We start from the raw sequence: 24,576 nt of genomic DNA, 5'->3' as shown, positions 1-24,576 counted from the left end.
CTATTAGACCCGGCCGGGGGAAACATAGTTGGATAGACACCTTGTAAAATTATTTCGTAAGACAAGTTTTCACAAATACGTTCAATTGTATCTAAGCAAGAGTTTAGGCCACAGTCCACTACGCTGGCCTACTTAGTGTAAATTGGCAGACCTCATACACCTGTAAGAATATTATGGTGACCTCTGAAACCACCTGTGAGATTTTAATTTTAGTACATCCAATCAACTCCTCGCCTTCCTGGTGTGAAACTACCTTCAGGGTCTCCAAAATTTTTTTTGCTATTGTAACGATTGGGATGTCAAATGAAAGAGGAGAAAATTCTGAGTTCATGAATATAGATGTACTAAAACATTAAAATAAAGAAAGCGAAAGAAAAACGATTTTTATAATATGTCAGTGTTTACTAAGATGATTGTAGTCGGGCTTTAGTTTCAACTTTATGGTTATAAGGCCGGTGCATTGTCAGGGACGCCAGGCAGTCCCTGGCGTAGCACGATTGTGAAGGAATAGAGCTATGGGTCGGTCCGTCGGTGTTACCCCAGAGAGATACTACTCGGGGCCGGTTTTCCTCTCGAATGCTACTGTGTCACTGTAGAGCCACGACTCTATTTCAAAAGTGACAGCGGTGCTGTGCAACAGGCGACCTCAAATATATGTGCACAGTGATGTGCAGACTTTCAAGTTTAGCTTGCTATCGCTTCATAGCTTTTCTACGGGGCCACGACTTTGACGAAAGCCTCACAACTTTGGAGAAGCCCAGCAAGTGGGAACATTTTGTAGATTGAACGAAGCGAGATCATTGAGTCAGCAATATTAAAAGGCCACGGCCCACGATTCACCGCACATATTATGTCGCAGAGAAATGGCATAAAGGTGCCCACGCACTCGAACTGAACTGCAGCTGAACTGCGCGTCGCGGCAGCGCGCTGCACGATATTCTCTCCATCCGCGACGCGCGTACCGCGTAGGGCGTCACTGCCGCACGTCGCGGCTGGAGAGAATATCGTGCAGCGCGCTACCGCGACGCACAGTTCAGCAGCAGTACAGTTGCAGTTCAGTTCGAGTGCGTGGGCACCTTTAGTCGGGAGTTAGCCACCTCCCTGAGTGATATGGCTATCGCCCGGTAGATGTTAAAACGACTGCGGCCCTGCACATTAATATTTATGTTCTAATCTAATTTAACCTTACTTTAGACTTTGGTATTCAGATTTCGTTCTGAATCACATTCGATGTAATCGTAAAATCCCAGAGGAAGAAGAAGGGCACCAAAATGTAAAGTCTGGTTAGGTTAGGCTAGCCGCTAGAACATAAAATAAATATTCACGTGCCACGTAAATATCTATAATAATAGTATCTAGTAGTATATGTAGTATCTTAATATTATATTAGATGCTCAGTATTGTATGATATCACTAGATTTGTTTATTGAAATAGTCTAATTGAGTTGCGGGCGTTAGCCATATCCCTAAGTGAGTTGACTAACTCTCGGCTTATGCCATTTCGCTGTTACACATATAATACGTCCATTCTTTGTCGCTCATGCGACGAGGTTGTGGCCCGGCAGTCATACCAATCGACCAGTAAAACTAGCTTTAATTGTTTACTTTTTCATCAAACCTGAGTCCTTGGTATATTTTTGTTGCTATTAATAGTTGTTCGTAAAAACTATGGGAATGCATTCGCAAAGGATCCTGTTTGGAAGACGAACGGAATATTAGCAATTAATTAGGTTATTGACTGGTAGGTTGTTATTTAAGCAATTAAATATCACTTGCTTGAACAGTCAACGGAAGCATCGTGACAAAACCGGCATCACCTGCATGCCTGAGAGTTTTCTATCATCATCATTAACCCATTGCCGGCCCACTACTGAGAATACTTTCAGAATGAAAAGTCAAATGCGGATTGGCACATTGTTCTCAAATGTGTGTGAAGTCTCACACACATTTGAGAACATTATGGAGAACTCTTAGGTAAGCAGTTTTCCTCACGATGTTTTCATTCATCGTTTAACCTGGTGATATTTAATTGCTCAAAACGTAAGTAGCTAACTTAAGTAGCTCGAAAATTTAGAAGTGCGTGCTCGGAATCGAACCCTCGACCCTCCGAATAGGAGGCGGACGTCTTAACCACTGGGCTATCACGCTTCAGAGTTCTCTATTATGTTATCAAAGGTGTGTGGTTTTTTTTCTAAAATTCAGGTAGGTACAGCTTGGCCCTTGACCGTAATCTCACCTGGTGGTAAGTTATGATGCAGTCTAAGATGGAAGCGGGCTAACCTGGAAGGGGTATGGAAGTTTTTACTAAATACCCCTAAGGTTTCTACACGGCATCATACCGAAACGCTAAATCGCTTGGCGGCACGGCTTTGCCGATAGGGTGGTTACTAGCCACGGCCGAAGCCTCCCACCAGACTAGACCAGAGATTTAGAAATTATAAAATTCCATACCTCTGCCGGGAATCGAACCCGAGACCTCCCACTAATACCACAGCCACCACTGCGTCAGGCAGGGCATCAAAAGACATGAAGCATGGTGAACTATTTTAAACTTTACATTTTACACAGGTTCAAAAAATCTATTAAAAATATGCTTCTGAGAAAAGCATATTATACTATCGAAGATTATGCAAATGATAAAAAAGCGTGGATTTGACCTGCAATTCGCTCCAGCAATGCGCAGGACTTCAATTGCTTTTATACATGGCATAATATTGTATATCAAATCTTTGAAAAGAGCAACCGCCGAGTTTCTTGCTGGTTCTTCTCGGTAGGAAAGACATTCCGCACCAGTGGTAGATGCTTTTGACGATTCAAAAGAACTTGTAAAAGTCTAATTGAATAAAAATATTTTGAATTTTGAATCTACTTCTTTATAGGAGACCCGTGCTCGGTAGTGAACCGACGATGAGTTGAAATGATAATGGTACACAGTCGTTTACGGACAGATGGCATTTCGCAGCATTAATTAGTTGACCGAAAAACTTTGTAATACCTACCTAGCTATTCACAATAAGCAATTAAAAATAAAGACCAGTCAAGTGCGGGTCGGAGTCGCACATGGAGGGTTCCGTACCATCGTACACGAAAGAGGGGTCCCTCCGTCACTCGCTCCATACAAACGTAGTTCCTATTTTATTTGAATATTAAGCAACCAAAGTCTATGAAATTTTGCAGACATATAGAATAGCTAATATAATAGTTAAAATAAATGCTAGAATATGTCTGCAAAATTTCATGGACTTGGTTGCTTAATATTCAAATGAAATCGGAACTACGTTTGTATGGAGTAAGTGACGGAGAGAGCCCTGTTAAAAACGAAAGTAGAAATAAATACGCATTTTGTTCAATTTAGATATAGAAAATTATGTAGTATGTAGAAAATTTCAAGTCCCGACCTAATTTTGATACTGTCTGCTGACAGATATACGGACGGACTGATGGAGGCTTAGTAGTAGGGTCCCGTTGGCAGCCTTCAGCTACGGAACCCTAAAAACTGTTGTGTTTCGTGATCAATTCGAAACGTAACGAGTGTGGAGATGGCAGAGACGAATGCGCAGGCGTTGACCTCACTCTCCTGCCCACTAACTTTATAAGGGCAAGGCCGCACCGGCGACATCTTCCTGATGTTTTATTGTTTTTTACCCGACCACGGCAAAAAGAAGGGTTATGATTTAGGCAGTCTATGTATGTCTGCATGTATGTATGTTTGTATCCAGATTCTGCGTGTTCCACCGTAGCGCCTAAACTACTGGGTCGATTTTGATGAATTAATGTCAATTGATTTGTTGTAAAGGTCCGCATGTCATAGCCTATATTTTATACGAAAAAAATCGACGATATTAGACGCGTGGATTTAGGTTTATAAAAATCCTGTAGGAACTCTTTAATTTCCGGTATGATAAGTAACCTATGCCACTCGCCAGGTCTCTTGCTATCGTCATCATCATCATCAGCCTGTGGACTTCCACTGATGAACAAAGGCCTTCTCTAAAGAGCACCAAGACACCCGGACATCAGCCTTCCTCGCCCAGTCACGAAACTATGAAGCGGCTGGTGGCTTTGGCTATATCCACGCAAAAAATTACGTCGATCCACACTCCGTTTCTCTTTCTATACGAAACCATACTTCCTTTGGTGGCAAGGTAGTAAATAGCCTCGGCTAAAGCCGAAAGCGTCTCGCTAGAACAAACCCGAGCCAACATACATATATGTCGGTATACTTTCCTTTACGATTTCGCTGTGACAAATAGTTGTACGACAAAAAGGCGCTAGTGTGTATTCACGCTGATGCTTGGGATATCGAAACATGGACCCAATTCGTCTGCGCCCGCGCACCTGTCCAACTTTACTCGTTTTTGCTTTTTTTATTCACTCTAGTGCAGCGGTACACTGTCAGCCAAGTTACATGCATCAAGCATGTCTCAGATTCGAGTCCCTGTTTTGCCAATCCTCAATTTATCTAATTACACGCCAGGATCATAGTTTAAAATAGAAAAGACTTATACAGCCATGAGACAGGGGTTGTTTGTGCACAGGTGTTTAATTACTGCTACTATGTGACCCTAAAAACTGCAGTGTGTACAAGTGTAAATTAAAAATTTTCAACACCCCCGACAAATCATTTTCAAATAAATAATTATGTATATCTAGGCAACGTCCATCTTGACAGCTTGACATTTGTCAATTGACACTTGAATATTATGAACCTAAGGGTTATCTAACCTTCTTTTCTACAAGAAAACTAGAAAATAGCTGATAACTTTTAAACGGCTGAACCAATTTTTTTGGATTATAGCTAAGAACACTCTCGATCAAGCCACCTTTCAAACAAAAAAAAGTAAATTAAAATCGGTTCATTCGTTTAGGCGCTACGATGCCACAGACAGATACACAGATACACAGATACACAGATACACAGATACACAGACACACAGATACACAGATACACAGATACACACGTCAAACTTATAACACCCCTCTTTTTTGGTCGGGGGTTAAAAATAGAAAAGACTTATACAGCCATGAGACAGGGGTTGAAATTTGTGCACAGGTGTTTAATTACTGCTACTATGTGACCCTAAAAACTGCAGTGTATAAAAACTAAACGACAACACCTGTATTATCGATAGGACTTCAATCGTTTTTGCACAGTTCTTAGAAAACTGCAACCTTACAAACTCCACTTTTTACGAGACGACCACGAAGTGAAAGATGCCTTATAAAGTTATAAATCTTCGGTTAAGTTTAATTAAGTTGTCGTGTCTGTTTGTAGGTAACTCTACTATGCACTGGTGGAATGCAAATTCTATCATCATGATCAACCCATCGCCGGCTCACTACAGAGCACGGGTCTCCTCTCAGAATGAGGGCCAAGTGCGGATTGACAGACTTCACACACCTTTGAGAACTTTGTGGAGAACCCTGAGGAATGCAACCTGCAGGTTTCCTCACGATGTTTTCCTCCACCGTTTTAGCAAGTGATATTTAATAGCTTAAACAGCACACAACTCTGAAAAATTAGAGATGCCCGGGTCATTAGAGTGACATAGCTCAGCGAATTAGCCGAAGTGACAGTGAGCAGGCCACTTGTGCCTCAAATTCAAATTCAAATTATTTTTATTCAAGTAAACTTTTACAAGTGCTTTCGAATCGTCAAAATTATCTACGGTTTGATATGCCGTTCCTACCGAGAAGAACCAGCAAGAAACTCGGCGGTTGCTCTTTTCAAGTATTCAATTTACAATAATATGCCATACTGTATACAAGCAATTGCAGCGCCGTGTATTGCTGGAGCGTCAGATCCAAGCTTTTTTGTCATTTACATAATCTTCAATTGTAAAATAAGCTTTTTTGAGGAGCATACTTTTAATAGATTTTTTAAACTTGTCCACACCTCAAAAGGTGATGGTCGCTGGGGCAGACGTGTTCTGGAGTGGAGACCGCGCGTTAGCAAGCACAATGTGGGACGACCTCCAACAAGGTAGTGGGATGAGGAAGGTGAAGGATCGTGTGCAGTGGACGCAAACACTGGATTGTTTGACTGATTGATTGATGATATGCCCGGCACCAAATCCCGAACAGGAGGCGGATGTTAACCACTATAGGCTATTACGGCTTTGTGAGGTTCTGAGCTCTTTTTATGTGACGTCTATGTACAGTCAACAACAATGCTAGGTTTACACGCGCCAATACAAGCGACTATGGATGGAACTGCAAACTTAGCTTTGTTGCTAACTGTATGCGATTGGTCGGTATATCAGTAGGTATATTTTATTCAAGAGCCGCGAAGCCACAGTCATGAATCTAGGCTGCCTTGTCTAAGAGCCACTCCAAATGTATTTATTCCATTATTTGCAAATGATCTGTGCCCCTTTTAGCTACCAGACTAGAGCCGGGCTGGGATTTGACCTGGAAAATGGCTTACGGTTTTTTCTTTTTTATTCCATTATACATTAAATTAGCCCTTGACTGCAATCTCACTAAGTGGTCCCTGCTCGCCGAGAGAGAGGGTCTTTAGACTCCTCACCACACATGTACAGAACCAGAGCATTACGAATACTGAAGAATTGAACGAAGATACACTTGGGATTTTTGTTTTTTATTTTATTCAGATACAAGTTAGCCCTTGACTGCAAGCTCACTTGGTGGTAAGTGATGATGTACCTAGTATAAGACGGAAGCGGGCTAACTTGGAAGGACTATGGAAGTTTCATTAAACCCGTACCCCTGATCGGTTTCTACGCGCATCATGCCGAACCGCTAAATCGCTTGGCTCGCTAAATGGTAGGAGCACAGAAATCCAAATGATGGTAGGAGGCTTCGGCCGTTGCTAGTTACCACCCCACCGGCAAAGCTGTGCCGCTAAGCGGTTTAGCGTTTCGGTACGATGCCGTGTAGAAACAAAGGGGTAGGGTTTAATAAAAACTGCCATATCCCTTCCAGGTTCCATCCGCCCGCTTCCATCTTAAGATTGCATCATCACTTACCACCAGGTGAGATTGCAGTCAAGGGTTAACTTATGATTGAATAAAAAAAGTTCACATATTTTTACGTTCCCATACTAATATCATGTCCACATGATATTCAAGGAGAGACTACCTACGGCAGCCCGCGTGCATACAAAAACAGGTCAACACAAATCCTACCTACAAGGCTCGTCTAATAGTAACATAACACTGCCTTATTCGACGCCTTTACACCTCACGACAAATATTAACAGAAATCATGATCGCTAGAACACGGAGCACGGGAGCTTTTAGAATGAGAAGGCTTTGGCTATCATTGGCAGAACAACATCTTTGAGAACATTTTATAGTACTCACAGGCATTTAAGTGTCCTCACGATGTTTCCTTCTAAGCCAAAGCAAGTGACGTTTAAGTGCTAAAAACGCACGTACCTAGCTCCGAAACGTAAGAAGTGTGGGCCCGGGATCGAACCCTCCAGCTCCCGAATAAGAGGCGGACGTCACGGCTAGACGAAAAGACATAGGTATTTTATTCAGTTAAACTTTTACAAGTGCTTTCTAATCGTCCAAATCTACCAGTGATTTGGAATGTCCTGCCTTATTCCTACCGAAAAGAACCAGCAAGACACTCGTCGGTTGCTCTTTTCAGAACTTCAATTTTATATTCAAAAATCTATATAAAAATTAAATTTAATCAATATTATCAATTTTATTTAACTAGGCACTTGACCGACCGCCAATCCGATTAGCGAAGAACGAATTGAGTTAAAATTTGAAACGAGTTAGCGAGCAACAAGAAGCGAGTGTGTAGTTGGGATAGTTTTGTGGCTGGGTTATGAGCAAGTGTGTGACCGCAACGAGCGATTTCTAGCGCCGGTCGCTTGGATAGGGGGCCAAGACATACATTTAATACTGTAATAAAAATTATCGTATCGTCGTCGCATCGTAATCGTGTACAGTAAATGAGGCTATGCGTACCTAAGTACACAATATACACGTGGGAAAATACCGCAAAGGGTATGCGTAGGCGCCTCGAATATTGCTTCGAACATTAGCTTACTAAGCTTAACTAACTCAACCGCGACTAAGACTGAAGGGTTATGGTTTTTTTTTAAAGAATATTAGCCATGTGAATCATGACTAACATTCCCCTTTTCCCTCCAACTAAGCGTAAAGCTTGTGCTAGGAGTGGGTACGACAATAGTGCAACGTGTGGGGTTTGAACCGCCGACCTTTCGGACTTCAGTCCGCTCCTATAACCGTTGAGCTATTGAGGCTTTAATTGTATCTAGTAGCTTCTTCCCGCGACTTCGTCCACATTCGTTTAGAAAGGAGATCATTCTAGCTCCATACATTTTTGGGCCTTTTCTGAAAGTGCCGGCCAACGAAAAAAAATAGTACGGATCGTTAGAACTATCCATTTGGAGTAATAGTTAATATGGCAGAAAAGTTGTAGGATTGCTCTGAACCAAGTTATACAAGGTCGAAGATTCGTCATTTTCATACATTTTATTGATTTCTAAAAGTGCTGGGAAACATAAAATAATGTTAGATATTGCTAGAACTAATGATTTGAAGCAATTGTCATTATGACCCGAAGGCTGTGGGGCCATTATATGTCGTGTTATACAAGATATACAAAAAATTAATACACTTTGTATAATTAATTGTAACCGATTTTATGATTTTGTTATTGTTCTGATTGTTTTATACGAATTTGAATACACGTACAATTATTTTGACTCCCACGAAGTGCTGGATCAGCTGCAATGTGGACAAAATTCGTTTATACATACCTGGATTGTATGCGGCCTTGTAATACTAGGTGATCTCATCCAGCCATCTCCCAAACTTCTGCCACTGGGATATCTCCGGCGAGCTCTGTGATGAATACACTATTTGGTTATAAGTACTGTTCACCATAGTAACTACGGGCTTGCTTCAGTCGATAGCTGCCCAAAGCAACCTGCGTCGATTCTTCTGTGAATCTAGGAAAGTCAGTGAACGGAGGATGTTGGCTTCCATAGCCTGGAAATGAGCTCTCCTTCTATTATAATTACATATTGTTTTTGATAACAAGTTCTGCTGAACTGTTTTGCTCACTGGCCGTTCATGGATTACGTCAAGAAAATCACGTGCATGCACGTTGTTGTCTATCAGAACATGATAGCCGTTCAGCAATGCTGACAAAATCCTGAAATAATCGATCATGTTACTTAATGTCCGGTTACAAATCCTGAATAACCCTGAGTAAACAAAAATCTCTTCCAAAGCGGTCGTTAATCATTTACATTATCCAGCAGCAAATGGTAAAAAGTCTAGATTTATTGGCTTCGTCAGTAGTTAGCTGGGTTTTTACTGATGTTTTGTTACTGGCATTTGTGGACTTAACCGCACACCTCAAGAAAGAAAGATTACCTCATGATTGTTTATGGTATCTCTAAAACCATGGACTAAGATAAAAATCCAGTAAAACTCTTCTATATCATTTAAAGTATCATTTAAAATCTAGGCATTGTAAGTTGCTGCAGCGTGTAGATTATTGTTCCATCGCAAAAAATATAAAGGCTTTTAGTGGTTTCGGAACTTGTGGTTAGGGTATGATTTTCACTGAAAAAAGTAATTAGTGCTTTTCTGAAGATATATATACACGCCTGTATCTGTCTGTACATGCCCTTTATAGATAGCCTTTCTTTCTTGAGGCATGCGGTTATGTGACACAAATGCTAGAAACAAAATATTTAAATGAAACCCAGCTAATTACTGACCAAACCAATAAATCTAAGCTTGTTACCATTTGCCGCTGGATGGTGGAAGTGATGAACAATTGCTTGAAAAGAGATTTTCGTTTGCTCAGGATTGATCAGAGTGACCGGGCATTAAGTAACGTGATCGATTATTTCATGATCGCGGTAACATCGCTAAACAGCTATCATGTTCTGATAGACAATAACGTGATTTCCTTGACAAAATCCATGAACTGGTCAATGAGTAAAACAGTTTAGCAGAACTTGTTATCACACACAATAATTATAATAGAAGAAGAGCTCATTTCCAGACTATGGAAGCCGACATCCTCCGTTCAATGACTTTCCTAGATTCACAGAAGAATCGAAGCTTTGGGCAGCTATCGACTGAAGCAAGCCCGTAGTTACTATATGGTGAACAGTACTTATTACCAAATAGTGTATTCATCACAGAGCTCGCCGGAGATATCCCAGTGGCAGAAGTTTGGGAGATGGCTGGATGAGATCACCTAGTATTACAAGGCCGCATACAATCCAGGTATGTATAAACGAATTTTGTCCACATTGCAGCTGATCCAGCACTTCGTGGGAGTCAAAATAATTGTACGTGTATTCAAATTCGTATAAAACAATCAGAACAGTAACAAAATCTTAAAATCGGTTACAATTAATTATACAAAGTATATTAATTTTTTGTATAACTTGTATAACACGACATATAACGTCCCCACAGCCTTCGGGTCATAATGACAATTGCTTCAAATCATTAGTTCTAGCAATATCTAACATTATTTTATGTTTCCCAGCACTTTTAGAAATCAATAAAATGTATGAAAATGACGAATCTTCGACCTTGTATAACTTGGTTCAGAGCAATCCTACAACTTTTCTGCCATATTAACTATTACTCCAAATGGCTAGTTCTAACGATCCGTACCATTTTTTTTCGTTGGCCGGCACTTTCAGAAAAGGCCCAAAAATAATGATCTCCTTTGCCACACGCAATTTTAATCGATCATCGTCATGATCAAACCATCGCTGCGCAGGTGCCTTACTGAGCATGACTCTCTTCTGAGAGTCATGTATTTTCCTTTGCACGACTGCGCAAAAAAGGAGTGTAATGTTTTCGGGGCAGGTATGTGGGACTACCCACTAAAACCCAGCGAACCCGTCTACACCATAATGAGACGGCACAGGAACGCAATACAGTGGACCCCCGGTAATCCGGCCCCGTCCAATCCGGTACCCCCTGTAATCCGACATGTCTATTATTATTGAATTTACTAAATTTGACATACATGATTTGTACTTCAGATTATGCATAACATATAAAATCTTATCGGATCTGTAATTTGTCGGATTACAAGGTACTCTTTTGTAAAAAATTCCAGACTGTAGGGGGTCTTAGGCAGTACTCTATAATCCGACAAATTCGAATGCCCTGCGAAATGTTTGTCAGATTACCGGGGGTCCACTGTACCTATTTGCATAGGGTCCTTTGCCGAGGGGTCCGTAGTTGGCACACTAGTACTGTACTACAACTACCGCTTCTTTCAGTCAGTTATTGGTGAAGTATAATTTTAGATGACGTGTGCCTCCCTACAAGTACAAGGTATAAACAATACAAGGCGGTCACGGGAAGTAGTTGCAGCAATGGCCTATCCCCATTCTGACCATTCCTCACGAACCACGACGTGACTCACGGGTAGGGTGCCAACACGGTGGAAAACTGAGATTTAATTTAAAAAAAACCGGCCATGTGCGAGTCAGACTCGCACACCGAGGGTTCCGTACTCGGGTATTTTTTCCGACATTTTGTGAAGTCATGTGAATAATACTTATGCCCATAAAAATTTAATAATTTCGTTTCTGTATATCTCATTTTAGTATCTGTTGTTCAAGCACATCATATAACTGAAATTATACACACGTTCAGTTTCTAATTGCCCTTTTCGACATAATATAGCGCTGAATTGACTTTAAAGCCCCCACCTGAAATAAAGATTTTCATATTTTTGTATGCAATAGTCGACTGAAATCCATCAATCAATTGGTTGCTGATAATGATGATATGTATCGCATTATACCTATCTCAGGAGTTACGAATATTATAATGCAGTCAAATGCAGTCATGCTAAAATCATTGTAGCCAAATGTTGTCGAAACGTCTAAATTATTCAAATTACAAAATTATTTCGAGCGAGGTCAAAGGAATAATCTCAGATTGTCTATTAGTTTAAAAAATCATATTTTTATTCAAATTTCAAGTGCACAGTGACGAAAATTGATTTAAAAAATTGCGAAACGTAAAATAACATATTTATAATAATATCTTTTTTGGGATTATAGCTAAGAACACTCTCGATCAAGCCACCTTTTAAACAAAAAAAAACTAAATTAAAATCGGTTCATTCGTTTAGGAGCTACGATGCCACACACAGATACACAGATACACAGGTCAAACTTATAACACCCCTCTTTTTGGGTCAGGGGTTAAAAACACCTAATTTATGTTGCATGCATGTACTGTGCATTTGAAAAACCTCGTTGCCAATATGAAAATATCCAGCAATTTCTATTAAATAATAATTGTCATGTTAAATTGCTGGAAAAAGCCGATTGATATTTTGTTTTTTCAAAGCAAGAGGAATAAAATAATGTTCCTGGTATAGGTATAGTCAAATCGCCCGGCTCGGAGCTAAAAGCCATAAAAGTTAACTAATTAATATTCCAAAAGATCATAAGTAGGTACGTACACATTCAAAACGCTAACTTAACTGTTTACGTTAAGTTTCAAAGTCAAATGCCGTCAATAATCACAACAGATTTATCAAATATTTTCAACAGGTTTGCAACAAGCGACTGGAACTCGGAAGTTCGAAAATCCCGATCAGTCCTTCTTTAGAACTGGTAAAATAACCACGCGTTACCTACCTAAACTTAAATTAAAAATTATAATTAAACTAAGTTTATCTTGTCATTATTATTAGTTATTATGCGCAGTTATGAAAAAGGCAATTTAAAAAATACATCTACATATTTGACAACCCTATGCAGTCGTAGATTTTTTTGTTTGCGGGAAATATAATAAATTTTTAGCTGTCGTTAGGTTGTATTTAACTCGCACGCTAATGAGTCCTAATGGACTTATGACCGTGCAAAATATAAAACACTATTGTTAAAAAGTTTTATTGCTATTAGCCCTTAGCCGGCCGGTACGACTATACCTAATAGGCACCTACTAATTTTATTGCTCATTTTACAAAGTTGACAGGTATAGATCGTTTCATCGAATAGTTCCTATTGCGTTATGTTGGCTCGCCTGTCTGTTGGGTGGTCATTGACACCATATTGGCATGAGAAGACGCAGATTTTGTTTATTTTCATTTGATTTTCATTTCATTCATTCAGGCAAATCAAATGAAAATAAACAAAATCTGCGTCTTCTCATGCAAATATGGTGCCAATGACTTGGACAGACAGGGGAGCCAACATAACGCCATAGGTACTATTCGTTGAAACGCACTATATTTTGCCTACTTGCCTACTGATGGTCTTGACGGCCTTCATCTAGTAACTGTGACAATTTGGTACAGAACATTCAATGTAGAATATCAGTACAGTATGTAGTATCCATTTATGGAGTCATGTTCCCGTACGTTTCCCATGCGTATACATTTTACGCTATCGAGTAGAATAGGCTAGGGGTCGTGTAATACGTGTCATAATACGGGACTTCTCTGTCACTACATAGTATATAACAAGTGTAAATTAAAAATTTATAACACCCCCGACGATCCAAAGTATTTGAATTTTCCAAAACATCATTTTCAAATAAATAATTATGTATTTAGGCAACGTCCATCTTGACAGCTTGACATTTGTCTATTGACATAATATTATGAACCTAACGGTTATCTAACCTTCTTTATCACAAGAAAACTAGAAAAGAGCTGATAACTCTTAAACGGCTGAACCAATTTTTTTAGATTATAGCTAAGAACACTCTCGATCAAGCCACCTTTCAAATAAAAAAAACTAAATTAAAATCGGTTCATTCGTTTAGGCGCTACGATGCCACAGACAGATACACAGATACACAGATACACAGATACACAGACACACAGATACACAGATACACAGATACACAGATACACAGATACACACGTCAAACTTATAACACCCCTCTTTTTGGGTCGGGGGTTAATAAAAAAGATTCCGATGAATTGAGAACCTCTTCGTTTTTCGGGTCCCGTACCTCAAAAGGAAAAACGGAACCCTCATAGGATTACTTCGATGTCTGTCAGTCTGTCTGTCGTGTATGTCAAGAAACCTATAGGGTACTTCCCGTTGACCTAGAATCACGAAATTTGACAGGTAGGTAGGTCTTATAGCACAAGTACAGGGATAAATATGAAAACCGCGAATTTGTGGTTACATCATTAAAAAAAATTAAAATGTGTTTCAATTTTCAAAGTAAGATAACTATACCAAGTGGGGTATCATATGAAAGGGCTTTACCTATATATTCTAAAACAGATTTTTATTTATTTTTATGTATAATAATAGTTTTTGATTTATGGTGCAAAATGTTGGAAAAATACTCGAGTACGGAACCCTCAGTGCGCGAGTCCGACTCGCACTTGGCCGGTTTTTTAGAGTCAGTTTAAAACAAAGTCGCTTCCCGCTGTCTGTCCCTATGTGTCCTAAAATATTTAAACTATGCTACGGATTTTGATGCGGTTTTTTTTGCGGTTTATATGTATAATACATGTACAATATAGTTGAGAAACACATCAATTCAGAGATTTCAACACATATAAACACATTTTTTTAGATTACATTGCAGAATAGAATAGAATAGAATAGATTTTTATTCAAATAAACTTTTACAAGTGTTTTTGAATCGTCAAATAATTTACCACTGGTTCGGAATGCCGTTCCTACTTCCTACCGAGAAGAACCAGCAAGAAACTCGGCGGTTGCTCTTTTCAATTGTTCAATCTATACTAATAAATAAAATTGGAGTGTCTGTCTGTAATTTCGAAATAACTACCTCATATTAAGCTCATATGGTTATTTGAACGATACCAACACTGAATCACACGTTTTTAAAATTTTTGTCTGTCTGTCTGTCTGTCTGTCTGTCTGTCTGTCTGTCTGTCTGTCTGTCTGTCTGTCTGTTTGAAAAGGCTAATCTTCGGAACGGCTGGACCGATTTTGACGGGGTTTTCACAGACAAGTAGAGGATTGATCAGGGAGTAAAATAGGCTACTTTTTTAACCGACTTTCAAAAAGGGAGTTGTGTTTTTCTTCCTATGTACACCGAAATCTCCGAGATTTCTGAACCGATTTGCGTAATTTTTTTTTTAATCGATAGAGGAACTTTGTGACAACTTTCCCACGGGATTTCAGACCCTAAATCCACGCGGGCGAAGCTGCGGGCATCAGCTAGTTTACAATAATATTCAGAATAAAATAGCAGACGCTGGCTGGACCCTACGAGATAGAGGTAGATCAATATAATGTGTCACAGTATTGTTCACCTTAAAAAGATCCATAAATAACGCGATAGTAAATAATTTGCAAAAACAAAAAGTGTGTTTTTCATATGGTTAATTATATGTCGCTCTTTCAAGAGTAACCTCTATAGAAAACATGTCTGTATTTTGTAATAAGCTGCAAACGTTGTACGTATATAAGGACATTCTGTAGTATATTTAGTATCAGCATTGCACCCGTGTGAAGCCGGGGCGGGTCCCTAGTATAATATGTATCAAATAACGAACGTTTATCTCTGATATTTAAATAGTTTTTGAACTATATGTTGCTTTAAAAACATCGGCTGACTAATTAGACCTTCAACTATATTTTCATAACAGTAGGTATATTATATTTTAGCGTTTCCGTTAGATTGTTGTAGATAAACCGAATAAACAGTCCTTGAGTAGCATCAGATAGTGCAGAAATTAAAGTGTTTTACATTATAATGACTTTACTGCATGTTGCAACTTATATGCAATGCTTTTACAGACCACAACGGCATTTTAAAAAATAGCCGATCGTGTATAAAAGAACTCTGACCTGTACCTGTGCAGTGGGCGATCTATCGACCTACTTGGTGGTAGGAATCACGAAATGAGGGGCGATGGTGGCGGGATTATCTTTTCCGTTGCGCGTCATGTTAGAATAGAATAGAATAGAATTAAATTTATTCATTGGATCAACACACAGGTAATACAAAACACGCTTAAAATATAAAACTTAAAAAATAAATAAAACTTAAAAACTAACTTAACTTAAACATAATGTTAGTGTTTAGTGTTGGTAAGTTTTGCCCTCGGTGAATTAAATTCGTCCATGGTTTCGCCCCAAAATATGTTTCATATCAACCTTCCTGAAGCAGTAAGCGCTGTGATCTTATATGAGTGGAAGGTCCTGGGTTGTATTCTGGCAGAGGTAGTTTGGAAATTATAATTTGTAAATCGTCTCTGGTCTGGTCTGGTTTGTTGCCAAGCGATTTAGCGTTTCGGTACGGTCGCGTGGAAACCAATCAAGAGTATGGATTTAATTAAATCGCTATAATAAAATATATCCTTCGAAGTCAAAGTCAGAGTCACTCGCGATGCACAGGGCGTAGTTTCTCTATATAATCAAATTAGAAATGAGAAGATCCGTATTAGATCCAGAGAGACCGACATATCAAAGCTGAAGTGGCCATTTATTAAAATATTTTAATCTGAAGCACCAAAAATTCCAAGCTGGGCTATTTTCCCCACTACTTTCCCTATCAAAATGTTAATTTGACAAAATATCGGGGATTTAAATATATTTTAAATAGCTGGTGCTCGCGACTTCGTCCGCGTGGATTTAGGTTTTCGAAAATCCCGTGAATTTGATTTCCCGCGATAAAAAGTAGCGTAATGTCATTCTCCAAATCTATAGGTACTTATGCAAAAAATCACGTCGATCCGTTGCTCAATTGTGGCGTGATTGAATGATAAACAAATAAAGCAAACCATCAAACAAACACATATTTGCATGCATAGTGATGTATGATAAATTATTTACCGTTTCTCCACATTTTCAAAATAATGTTTCTGCAATTTTAATTTGGTAACGAACACAGAATGTACTCGTAACTAAAATATAATCTACTTATACTTTATGTTATGAATAAGGTTGCATCATAATTAATTACGGGTATAATAATTACCGTTGCAACGATGTTTAGAGTAATAATGATTTTTTTACGCTGGATACACATTAGATTATAATCGGTTTTAGTTTGAGTAGCTCTTACGAAAACTGGCTTTTTGAGGGAGCGCTACTATTCAGTGACTAGCCGAAAGATATGTTTTGAATTATTTTTAACCCCCGACCCAAAAAGAGGGGTGTTATAAGTTTGACGTGTGTATCTGTGTATATGTGTATCTGTCTGTGACATCGTAGCGCCTAAACGAATGAACCGATTTTAATTTAGTTTTTTTTTGTTAGAAAGGTGGTGTATTAAGTCACCGTTCCTTTAAAGGTTATGTTATCTACTGTAAATATAAATATTTAAATTGAAATTTAGTTTTTTTTTGAGAAAATAAACTGTTTAAACCTTAACCTAAATATCACTTAATGTATTAAAAACATAAAAAGAATTCAAACTTAATCATGAAAACAAAATACATACTATGTAGGTCTAAACACAAATATATATATGCTATTAGGGAATTCCAGTACCCACCTTCAATCTCCATTAACACATCATCAGACTTTTGACTTATATTCCTTGAAAGGTAACAGTTTATGTAAATAAACTATTCGATTGTCCTGTCAGATCCCGCCATCAGAGAGTTCCAATGACCACCTGATGTATACCCGATTGCACTCGGATCACGTGAGCTAGTAATAAACTAGCTTCGAAGGCATACGATCGTTTCATTGCACTCGCACGTACCTACATACCACCACCTTCTATCTAAACCTACCTAAATACAGAGGCGACCTCATCTGTGGCGGGTGCAGCGGCCACCAGCGCCGAACGGGTCAAGAGGCGTAGTAAATATGAAAACCTCGATGGGAGCTTCATATTTGTGCCTTTTGTCGTGGAGACCTTGGGTCCGTGGAGCGCCGGGGCGAGCTCTTTTTGAGGAAATTTCAAAAATGGTTATCGAGTCAACCGGGGATCCGAGTGCTGGCAGCTAACTTGGGCAATGAATTAGTTTGGCCACCCAAAGGGGTAATGCTGCCAGCATCTTGGGTACAATGCCTCGCTGCGGTGGTCTCGATGAGATTTTAGATTTAATTTAATTCATTTTGAGTTTTTAATATAACTATTATTATCCTATATATTACTAGCTCTCACGCCCGGGTACAAAATAGATAGGTATACTTAATATAAAAGCCAATGGGAATATAATATACCTACATACATAAAAATAAATAAACTTACTATTATTATTATTATTTTAGTTTTAATTTAGAAATACAATAATATTGTTGTTCTAATTCGGTTTGTAAAGTATGTAGTTATGTAACACAAAACGCGTTTCGTTCGCGACGTTGGGAAATACCTACCGCGAAAATGAGTCGAGATATTTAGGTAATTTAGGACGTGAATAGCTGGCTTCACTTTTGTATCATTCTAATATAGGACAGCTGCTAGCATCATCTAAAAAGAACTCTGACCTCTTACCTGCGCAGCGGCAGATATTAGAGATCTGCTAATAAGAGCCGTAATAGCTTAGTGGATAACAAGACGTCTTCCTACTATTAAAAAAAATTCAAAATGCTAAATATTTTTATTCAATTAAACTTTTACAAATACTTTTGAATCATCAAAAGTATCTACTACCTACTCTATACTTTCTTAAATACTTCATTACGGTAAATTGGTGGATCACATATTTACCTCTAACTTGAGATATTTAATATACTTATTATGTTTTAACGGCGAAGGAAAACATCGTGAGGAAACCTGCATGCCTGAGAGTTGGTCAGCGTATCGGACTGTGGCCTATGCCCCTCTGATTCTGAGGGGAAATCTATTCTCAGTAGTGGGCCGGCGACGGGTTGATCATGATGATGAACCTGTTAATAAAAATCAAAAATCTTTAAGTCATGTGCGTAATGATCGTTTTAGTCGTATGCGAATAATCTGGGAATCCACCGCATTATTCAATCCACTGAATTATTACATCCAAGAAACCCCCTACCATTACCTATGTAATTAATGGAAAGGAGGTTACGACCCTCAGCAAGGAATACGACGCATAGAGAATTCGGACTACGATTAGGTATTTAGCAGCGCGTTTCTACTTTCTGCGAAGAATTGACACCGCAAAGTTCCTGCGCCCATAATTAAGTGTCTCTACACCATTAACCACACTGCGCTTTGAATTTTAAACAATCTATACAGCTCTTACTAGAGAGCCATGGCTTTTGGTGTTGCCTTTTCAAGTGAAATTTCTTTAGGCATGAATTTAGTAACTCAGATCAAATATTTCGGAGGGAAGTAACGTTCACAATTCCTTCTTTTTAACTCCCGACCCAAAAAGAGGAGTGTTATAAGTTTGACGTGTGTATCTGTCTGTAGCATCGTAGCTCCTAAACTAATAAACCGATTTTAATTTAGTTTTTTTGTTTGAAAGGCGACTTGATCGAGAGTGTTCTTAGCTATAGTCCAAGAAAATCGATTCAGCCGTTTGAAAGTTATCAGCTCTTTTCTAGTTACTGTAACCGTCACATGTCGTGGGTGTTATAAATTTTTAATTTACACTTGTTTATTATGACCTTCTCACAAATTATTTTTACCAAGTAGGTATACTAGATCTTGTAATACTCGTAGGTGCAAAGAACTGCGTTGAAATATCAGAATTATCCCTCGCTTCTCGCTTATGCGACTCACCCGTGGCCCGAAGGTAAATCTTATGTGCTCAGTGCATACTTCTCTGGATAATGTTACTACTAAAATATGCATGCACTTTAGAAAATTGTCTTTAATATATGCAAAGAATTTTCTTTTACCACTTTTACTCCTATAAATAGTAGGTACTTATACCTATTTTTTCGTACTGACCAGGCCTAACCATTAGTTTTAATTATTTATAGATAAATAGTAGATGCTATAATATAGGTATTATTATAATAAAAATATAATTATTATTTATTAAATAATAACGAAACCTACAAAACTTAATTAAGGGGAGTTTAGTCTGTTGATGCGTGGATGATAAAATTAAAGATATTTCTTCTAAAAATGAATTTATTAGCGCGCAGACCGTTTGGGTTTTTAACAAAGAGAAGAGAACAAAGGAAAATTATAAAAACGTAAAATGACAATCTAGAAATATACAAAATTGAGGGTTGTTAAAGAAAATATGTTGTATGAACTGACATTTCAAACAGATAACAAATGTATGATTTTAGATAAGTAAGATTTGAATTTAATACATGAAATATATGTTATGTAGTTAGTTAATTTATATTTAAAATATATACAATACAAAAAATACTAATAGGATAAACAATTATTTATGGTCTTTGTCAACATTATTAAAACTGTTCGCAACAAAGTGCATTTGCCGAGATGAAGCTGTAGGCGCTTCAACATAGTCAGGTATTAGAGCAAGCAATGATATTGAGGTCTAAATTGGAGCGACATGCCTAGAACCTAGAAGATGTGTATTCACTCTTGCTTCCGTGGTAGGAAACACGGACGCCGGAAAACGTTGAGAATGTACGGACTACGGGCCCTAAAAATGACTTGATTTTGTGATTACCGAGTTCAAAAGGCACGCAGCATACCGACTTGATTGTTAGGTACTCTTGATGATTGATCAATGATCAACGATCATCTGTGAGCGTGACATAAGCGCAGTTGCGCAATGAACCTGCGCGGTTAAAAAATATTCCCATTGTCAGAGCTCACGCGCAGTTTTAGGGTTGCCACCACTAGCAAAATAAGCAAGATAATATTATAGTACTAGCTGCTCTGCGCGGTGTTACCCGCGGTGGATTTTGTATACCTATTTACGTAAAAAGTATTTGAACAGAATCTTTTATAACATCTTTTTGGGCGTGGGTGCTTGGTAACGTGTAAATAACTATAATTATAAAATAAGAAGGGCGTGTGGTCTAGTTGTGACAACGCATATCAATCGATTGCGATTATCGATGTTAAGCAGCGTTGGCTCAAGACGGTACCTGGATGGGTGACCGTCTTTCGAGGTCCAAATTTGGCGATTTCGTTACCTCCGTGTCTCAGAGAGCATGTTAAGCCATCGGTCCCGGTTATTATCACCTACGTCTGACATTAACTGTATAACCTAAGAAACGAAATCTCCTTCTCATGAGTTGTATGTGGAAGGATTTGGGAACCCAGCGCATTATTATCCCAAGAGAACTCCTACCATTATGTGATCGATGGGTCTTTATGATGATGATTAATGGATTAATGAGTCTTTCACAAACATGAAAACAAATTGTTGGCAACCCTACTCAGTAGTGTCTTCATACGTGTTATAAATGTTTAACTATTATGTGTTTTTGCTGAAAATTCAACTCGCTTGTGTCGAGTTTTAATCGTTAGTTTGATTTATATCTATGTTCATAAAGCAATGTGATGCAACCACAACCTACATTGGATGAAATCATCACAGTGATCTTCTATCTGCATAACATTTTAATACGATGAGCGATATCTAGCGATGTAATCTTATTTAGGGCCCATGACCAAATTAATTGTTAGCATAAATATGTGGTGGCAACAGTAAAAATCAAAATAAAAATTTAAAATTTACCATGTTACTTCCTCTTTATAATATACTAATATTATAAAGAGGAAACCTTTGTATTTTTGTATGTTTGTATTGAATAGGCTCAAAAACTACTGGACCGATTTCAAAATTTCTTTTACCATTACTTAGAGGGATTCTTCCGAATCCGTATAGGCTACATTTTATCCCGGAAAATAGAAAAAATAAATGTCCACCCGTGCGAAGCCGGGGCGGGTCGCTAGTACATTATTAGTATATTATATCGCTAGTATATTATATGCTTACTTGAGTAACTGTTTTTTTTTATTCACTATAGGCAAGCGCTTTTTGCTTGTTCTTTAATCGCAATGGCGCGGTTACGTAATTTTTGACATGGAAATAGTTAACAGGACTCTATCCGTCACTCGTTTCATACAATCGTAGTTCCAATTTCATTTGAATACTAAGCAACCAAAGTCCATGAAATTTTGCAGACCTATTCTAGAAACCAATATCTGTGTCTGTGGTGTTTTAGATTTTTCTAAAAATATGTAGTTTTAAAATTACAGGGGCTCAAAGATTTGTATGAAAATTTTTAAGACCGTGTAACTTTGAAACCGAATATTTTAACAGAAATCTGGAAAACCACAGACATAGATATTAGTTTCTAGAATATGTCTGCAAAATTTCATGGACTTTGGTTGCTTAATATTCAAATGAAATTGGAACTACGATTGTATGAAACGAGTGACGGAGAGAGCCCTCTTAAGTTTCGCGCCAGTCAGTGACTGTCACGTCACCCCATACAATATTTTACAATTACAATATACAAATACAATATATTACAACGAGTGACGGAGAGAAACCGAAGAGTTCCCGCAGTAGTTTTAGAAACCTAAGTCCACTCGGATCGAACGCCGTGTCCCAACTAGGCTGACTTAACTTCTTGGCTATCACCACTTCTTGATACATTGGTGGGTAATTTTTACTCGTACGAAGTCGCGCAAGTTTCCAATAACCACCAAAAGTGAATTTAACGACTATTATCCAATAGCGGAAGTATCGAACGTGCGCCCGCGCTGTCGCCTGTCGATGCTCCAAACCACGCGAGAATACGGCTGCCATGCTAATGCAACACTGCCTCAAGTCACGAGCTATAGCGAGATTTACAACTTTATTGCTTAAAACTATGACAAAGAATAACATACAGGCAAGATTTCAGTACAAACTAAGGGCGACCTGTATAGTGATCTCTTCAAGGCAACCCATGCACTTAATTTGTTAATAAGTATAATACTCGGCAAGAAACTAAAAGCATGAACTTGAAAATCTCCAATATTGGTCTATCTTAGAAAATAACCTAAATAGAAACTGTCTCCGCCAATATTTCATGTTGCAAGTCAGGTAGATGGAGTGAAAAGATTGTCCTTTTGAGCATGGTGTAATTCGTGACATAGTTTTTGACAGAAGAGAAAGACGAAGTAACAAAATTCAAGAAAAAACATTCCGCCAGTGTTGCCGCGCTATATATGGTGTGGTCACTGTCAAATTAAGGTTGTGCCTTAACAGAAACTTAACTGGCTTAGATATTTCCATAATTAATTTAAAAATTGATAATTAAAATTTAAATAAACTAAATTACAACTAAAACCTCATCGAGACGACCGCAGCGGGACATTGTACCCAAGATGCTGGCCCCTTTTGGATCACCAAACTAATTCTTTGCCGTAGCTGCCAGCTCTCAGGTCCCCGGTTGACTCGATAATCCTTTTTCCCCCATGGCCCCAAGGTCTCCACGCCAAAAGGCACAAATATGAAATTCCCACCGAAGTTTTCATATTTGCGCCACTTGGCTCGTTCGGCGCTGGTAGCCGCTGCAACAACCACTTTTTCTTTTATTAATTTAAAAATAAGAATAAAAGTGGACTTCGTCTGTGGTGGCGTTTGCTGGCGCGCGTGTTGTGACTTTTTGGAGTGTTTTTTTTGTTAAAACTGACTGGAAAACGCTCTAAGGGGGTGCCGTGCGTATGTCGGCGAGCGCCGGCACAGACGGGGTCCATACTTGTATAATTTAGCTAACTTGTTACAAATTGACATTGGCTAATCATTGTAAAAGCCAGACGAGAGAGAAAAAAAAAAGAGAATAAAAGTTAAAATCTGTAACCCAACTACGGAAAAAAAACTGTAACCCAACCAACTTGTAGATATAACTTATGTCGAGTAAGACGCTTGCCGCTCGATACTTAGAGCTGACGAAATAAAAGCGCACGATTTCCGCGCACGTAGCTATACGATATGTAAGCGATTGCGCTGGTTACTTGTATGCTGACGTTGCTGACAAGAAAGACAATGCCAGATTTTTGGAGTGCCAAAGTATTGGTCAATCACTGATACAATAGCAACAGTCAGCATCATGTGAGCTTACTCGGAACTGAGCAAGCTTCGAATCGGCATAAAAAGATCTGTCATTTCGGAGCTTTATTGCACCTATTATTCTGGCCACAGCGGGGCACAGTTTTTGATCTAAGTACTTATATAGGTTTGAATTCGTTAGGAGGCAAACATAATAAACTCCTAGACCCTAAACTATTGGTCCCTTAAGAAAAAAACCAACCAAGTGCGAGTCAGACTCGCGTTCCGAGGGTTCCGTATTCGGGTATTTTTTTCGACGTTTTGCGCGATAAATCAAAAACTATCATGCGTAATAATAAATAAAGATCTGTTTTAGAATGTACAGGTAAAGCCTTTTCATATGATACCCCACTTGGTATAGTTTAGCTTACTTTGAAAATTGAAACCCATTTTAATATATATATTTTTTGTAATGTAACCACAAATTCACGATTTTCGGATTTTTCCTTTACTTGTGCTATAAGACCTACCTACCTGCCAAATTTCATGATTCTAGGTCAACGGGAAGTACCCTATAGATTTTCTTAACAGACACGACGGAGGGATAGACAGACAGACAACAAAGTGATCCTATAAGGGTTCCGTTTTTCCTTTTGAGGTACGGAGCCATAAAAATACCCATGTGCGTATTAAAATATGTCTTATTTACCCTTCAGGTCCAAAATGTTGAATTCTCATAATGTTGGATTTGCAAAATGTTTA

General features: G+C 38.5%; 1 protein-coding gene and 2 long non-coding RNA genes across 7 annotated transcripts in view; 2 read left to right on the top strand and 1 right to left on the bottom strand.

The window, feature by feature from the left end:
• LOC123880684 (FH1/FH2 domain-containing protein 3) overlaps window positions 1-24,576 on the top strand; it is a 95,437-nt gene that overhangs the window by 27,006 nt on the left and 43,855 nt on the right. The window lies entirely within an intron of this gene.
• On the top strand, window positions 1,164-10,265 carry LOC123880718. The gene is made up of 4 exons (XR_006799319.1): window positions 1,164-1,288; window positions 1,887-1,894; window positions 5,478-5,480; window positions 10,254-10,265. It is a non-coding gene; the product is annotated as an uncharacterized LOC123880718 (long non-coding RNA).
• LOC123880722 lies at window positions 1,217-24,083 on the bottom strand. Its single transcript, XR_006799323.1, has 3 exons — window positions 24,073-24,083; window positions 23,030-23,034; window positions 1,217-1,301 (listed from the first exon to the last, which is right to left on the bottom strand). It is a non-coding gene; the product is annotated as an uncharacterized LOC123880722 (long non-coding RNA).

The sequence above is a fragment of the Maniola jurtina genome, chromosome Z, assembly GCF_905333055.1.
Source record: "Maniola jurtina chromosome Z, ilManJurt1.1, whole genome shotgun sequence".
Taxonomy (NCBI): Eukaryota; Metazoa; Arthropoda; class Insecta; order Lepidoptera; family Nymphalidae; genus Maniola; species Maniola jurtina.
Note: the sequence above shows the minus strand (reverse complement) of the source record. Positions and strands in the feature narration are given on the sequence as shown.